We start from the raw sequence: 5,806 nt of genomic DNA on the forward strand, positions 1-5,806 counted from the left end.
TGAAATAATTTATAGTACACAGACCCGTGGGGAGCGAAGCCCCCCACTACACCACCCTAATACTATAATAATTGCATTGCAATAATTATAAATTTTATTAAAAATAAAAATAAATATTTTGTAATTATATTAAAAGTTATAATCACATGTACCTAATCATTAATTATTAATGTTAGACAAAATTTAATTTTCTGTCTGATATTGCAAATGTTTGCATTATAATTTCCCACTCTATTTTATTGGTAAGATCTCTCTCAATGCTAAGCGTAGATAGCTTGGTAAATCTTTCTATCTTTCTTGGCCCATATTGGTGCGTAACCAGTTTTTCAATCTACGCATAGCTGAGAAGGAGCGTTCACACGTTGACGACGAAATTGGAATTGTTATTCTCAATAGCTTACAGACATTTGGAAACGAACTTTTATAACATTGATTTTTCATGCCTTCATATATAAAGCTGGCTGGTAGACTATTCATTAAAACCATCATTTCTGCTGATAAACTAACTGTTGATATTTTCAAAATATCCTGATATACATAAACAGATTTATATAATAATATTTCAAAAGATATGACTATGTAATAAATATTTTAAATAGTTTATGCGGTGCTAATTTTAAACCTGGGAGTGCTAAGCACCCCCCTATGTGCGCCTATGACCATGACTCATAGTTATGTTAACCAAGACTCATTACTCATAGTTATGTTAACCGTGACTCATAGTTATGTTAACCAAGACTTATAGTTATGTCCACTATAAGCTTAGTGACAATTACTAGAAATAAATAAGAGTTTACTATTAAAAATAGTTGACTGAACTACAATTTGAAATAACTATAACTATAAATTGTAGTACATATTCCTTATTGATATTTTTTTTTAATAATATCTATTTACTATTATTTATAGTAACCATTAAGTAATTCCAATTAAATTAGTTTATTTTTTTACCTTTATATGTATATTAATTATTATAATATACAACTTAAATCAATTGCAAATCAATTAGAGGATTGAGAATGAGTGAAGTACAAAAAAAAATATCAAAAAAACAGCTTTATTAAACATAATTTTTTTTTTTATTGAAAATAAATTTTATACATGATAACTGTGTAGATATTAGATAAGTGCCTATATTAAAATAACATAGTTTCACTTAAAAACATTAGGCAGGCATAACATTTAAAATAACAATTAAAATCGTTACAATTTATAATACGGGATGTATGATGGGGTGTGTAATATATTAATATGATAAACAACATTTTTTATATAGATACATTATACATATAGTTACAAGGTATATCATCTAAGATATTTAAATGTATATTTGATGTATCTTCAACGAACACAGGTGCGTTTGTCGAATTATTATTTAACATTAGTTGAGAATTGATAGTAATTTTTGATTTAGAATCAAAATCATGCTGTTTAAGGTGTCTTTTATATATAGATATAAATATATTATTAAAAATTCTAAGACAATCCTGTAATGGACAATTAAATGTTTTAATTGATTTTAAATCGTGGTATAAATTAAAATGTATAAATAAATGATTTATACATTGCGCCTTGTAATTACATAAAAAGCAATTAACCATTTTGAAAATTTTAATTACAATACAAAATGTCAAATATTAACAACAACAAATAGGTACATAAACTTAAATATAAATTATTAAGTATGTATTATAACTTATAAGTAGGTACAGTACTTTAAAAGTTTAACTATTTGCAAATAATATGTAAATAGTAATATAAATAAATATTAATGGTAGGTATAGTATTAAATTAAAAATATAAAAATGCAATTAATACATATAAAAATACACATTTATATCTACAATCTACATAGTGCATGTAGTGTACATATTTTTTAAACCATATTATATCAAAAGGTAGGTATAGTATTAAATATTAATGTATTATACAAATATAGAAAATGTATACCGAAAGAAAAATGTAAATATAAATATCTAAAACATACTTTAATTTCTTTATAGATAATAGTTAGGCAAAAATTATTTTTTAACTTCAAATATTATTTATTAATACCCACCTACCTAGGTATATATTAATACATTACAATAGAAATTGTTTAAATTTAAGTTATACATTTATTGCATTATATTAATTATTAGGAATCACAGTTATGTAATAATAATCACCTACATTGATTCTAAATATTTTATTAAACTTTGTACGCCTATAATTTTTTTTTTTTGATTCATCAGTTATTTAAAAATAATAATCTTGAATAAACCACCAAATTTGTTCGGCTTCTTGGGGATAATGCAAATCGCATGAAATGATTTGAAACATATATCCAGTGCCTTAATGGGTGTTTCAAGTTTATAATAAATATTATTTATTACTGTATAGTAGCCAATTTTATCATTTGAATTTGATTCTTGATTCCCAACAATGACAACATATGGTTGAACCGTTAGACCGCAATTAAATGCTCTGTAAATTTTACGTCCATGAGTAATCTTGAGATCATTCACATTCTATGTGTAATAAACAATAAATTATAGATTAAAGTTAGGTATCTTAATTACATTAGGTATATAAAGATATATATGCTATATAATAATTTAGAATATACAAATCAAGTTTTTATAATTTGATATAAATAATATATACCTACTACTAAAAATGATGAAGACATGACTATACACATATACTTATAGGTAGGTACTAGGTACACTACACATATTTCTATACTACCTATATTATAGGAATGTAATTAGTGTTATTGTTATATCTGTGTGACACTATGACTGTGTGTCAGCATGTCATATTGCCATATGACTTTGTTGGTATTATAAAAAAATATTAATGTTAAACCAAAAAAAAAGACCAAATCTAAATGTATATAGTATACCTATATATTATATTATATAGCCATATAGGTACCTAATCTTTTCTGTGGTTAAACTAAAAAATGTTATTTTGGTTTGATATGCTAAAAATTATGAACTAATCTGCCCTTTAACTATTCAAGGCCAAAATTTAAGGTACTTAAATCAATAAATTATTTTAAACTTACAGTAATGTTAACTATGACAGCACTAGCTTGTTGCAGTTTTGATGGTTTTCTCATAAAATATTTTGAAACATTCCCATCATTTGTTGTCTTTTTGGGGACTAATATTTACTGGCTTGAACAGGTAAGGCAATAATTGTATTACAGCTAAGTCATCATCTCCTAAAATTATTATAATAATGAATTATAGAGTTATAGTAGATAGGTAACATTATTCTATTATTGCTAGTATTATGCGGCTATAATAAAAACTTGCCTAATATATCAGGTGTTAAGATTTTTGTTATTAAGTTTTGTTCATTCAAATTCAAATTATTTTCTCTGTTTTTCAAATATATTTTCAACTTTTCTTTAAAAATGTTAAATTTTTGGATAAGGCATTGGTCTTTGTTAGAAAATAAATGATCAAAATCCATATTAATCTAAAATAAGATTAAATATTTCTCTTTAATAGGCACATTTTACAATACCTAATCGTATTTAAAATGGAATAATTAAAAATAATATCTCTCAAGTATTAAACATTTTAAATGTATGTGACTTCGTTAAAATTAAATATACTGTAATATTAGATAAATTAATACTTGTAGGTATTATAAATAATTACATATTATAAAAGGACAAAAAGTTCATACAAAAGTATATAGGTAATGAAATAAAAACTGTTAATAATTTGTATAATTTAACTTACAAGTATGTGACATGTTGGTTTTTTTAATGCAGGATATTTAAGATTATCATTATTATCAATATTAGGTTTGCTTAAACGATAATGAACAGTTTCTGACCATAGCTGATATAATTTAAATTCTGGTTCAACATTGTGCTTTAACCAAGCTAGTGAATCTAAAATATCTGTTTGAAATAAGAGAAAAATAACTTTTATTAATATTAACTCAAGCAAGCTGCACATAATGTAAGTTGCCAATAGATACATCATACTAAGCAATACATAAATGCATATAGGGACAGAGTGAACTTTACAGTACTAAATTGTTAATAATATTATAAACTAGTAGTATATTTTAATTATTATAATAGCCTAGATTTAAGATAGTCTTTAAATTTAACAATAAACTACTTAAATAAAATTCATACCTATATAATAAGTTAGGTAGTTAATTAAATAAGTTTAAAAATAGGTAGGTTACCTAATTAGTTGTTTAAATTAAATGAAAAAAATATTTGATTTAGGGTATATATTAAATGATAATTGGTATAGAAAAAAGTAATTATATTATTATAAATGTACCTTCATTTGAGAAAACTTCATTTTGTTTATCACAAGGTTTATTAATATTTTAGAACCTGAACGAAGTGATGAATGTATTGATTTTACAATGATGTGTGTTTTTATTTATTTATTTTTTTTTGTGTCTGTGCACAGCATAACTAGTCGAAATGATGCTTCAATTTCAAACTTTGGGGGTGGTTTCCGATGTAAAAGTGAATATCCTTGGTTCATTATAGATGTCAAAAGTTAACATGTTCCAACAGTTTTCAAAAAAATCGAGAAAAACAAAAAAAAAATGACAGAAAACCGGGAATTTTTACGCAAACCCAGTTTTCGACCAAATCGATTTTTTTATATAGTTGTAATTCAAAAACTAATCACTGTAACTTGAAATTTTCACCAAATGTTTATGTTAGTATTATCTATATACTGTTTAATTTTCAAAAATTTTTTAGAGTTATTTATAGACCACTGAAATTTTCGATTTTATGAGAATTTTTTTTTGAAGTGTCGGTAAAAAATTTTTCAACATTTAATACAAGGTTCCTTATAAGTTGTTCTTATTGTAGCTAAAAAAATTAAAAATCGTTAGTCATAATTTTTTTTATAAGTGTTAATAGTTCAAATTTTTACGAAACCGGTCGAAAACACGAAAATTTGCAATTTGAAGTTGAAAAATCATAAAAGTTTTTGTGTTTATAACTAATAAGGATTAAAAATACAGCATTAAGTTTTCCATAAGTTTTCCTTCAAGTAGCTATAGAGAAAACTCGAAGCATCATTATAGGAAAAATTTTAAGTGCGTTTGAAATTTAAATTTTTACGAAATAGTCAAATAGCGTAACCTAACCTTGAAAATTTTACCAGTTATTTAGATTAACATTTTCTTTACATGATTTAATTTTCAAAATATTTTGACTTTTTTGTGTTATTTATAGATAACTGATATTTTCAATTTTTCTGAAAAATAATAATTTCATGTAGTTCAAAAATCATAAAATTGTTTGTATTTATATCTAAGGTTATAAAAGTCAACATTAAGTTTTCCATAAGTTTTGCTTCAAATCGCTATAGTGAAAATTTTAAGCGTCATAATAGGAAAAATGTTTTGAGCGTTTGAGTTTTAAATGTTTATGAAATCGCGTAACGGTTTATCCTCAAACCAGGTATATGTATATTGTATATCTATGATAATATAAGGTATTATGAATTATGATAATACATGCAATGTTTTTGGAAAAATTGATTAACCATGCCTTATCCAAAATGCGTCCTAATTGAAAAATAAAATATTTGTTTCAAAATAGAATATATGACAATATTTGACTGACAAATCAACTCCGTTCAGAATCGTTTTTCGTATACAATGATACCTATCATTGCATTCAAATTTAATCTACTTTAGCCAGAGGTCCACCCCACCCCCTAATGTACAGCAGAGCGACATCCACTTACCCGCTTTTAGATTCTGAACGAAGTGATGAATGTATTGATTTTACAATGATGTGTGTTTTTTTTTGTGT

General features: G+C 24.5%; 1 pseudogene across 1 annotated transcript; it reads right to left on the reverse strand.

The window, feature by feature from the left end:
• Positions 1-2,168: 2,168 nt before the first annotated feature.
• LOC149056424 (uncharacterized) lies at positions 2,169-3,465 on the reverse strand (annotated as a pseudogene). The gene is made up of 3 exons (XR_016191386.1): positions 3,306-3,465; positions 3,053-3,211; positions 2,169-2,510 (listed from the first exon to the last, which is right to left on the reverse strand). The product of XR_016191386.1 is annotated as an uncharacterized LOC149056424 (transcript).
• Between the last annotated feature and the right edge of the window lie 2,341 nt (positions 3,466-5,806).

Source organism: Diuraphis noxia, unplaced genomic scaffold (assembly GCF_037042655.1).
Source record: "Diuraphis noxia isolate RWA-SAM2 unplaced genomic scaffold, SU_Dnox_SAM2 contig0004, whole genome shotgun sequence".
Taxonomy (NCBI): Eukaryota; Metazoa; Arthropoda; class Insecta; order Hemiptera; family Aphididae; genus Diuraphis; species Diuraphis noxia.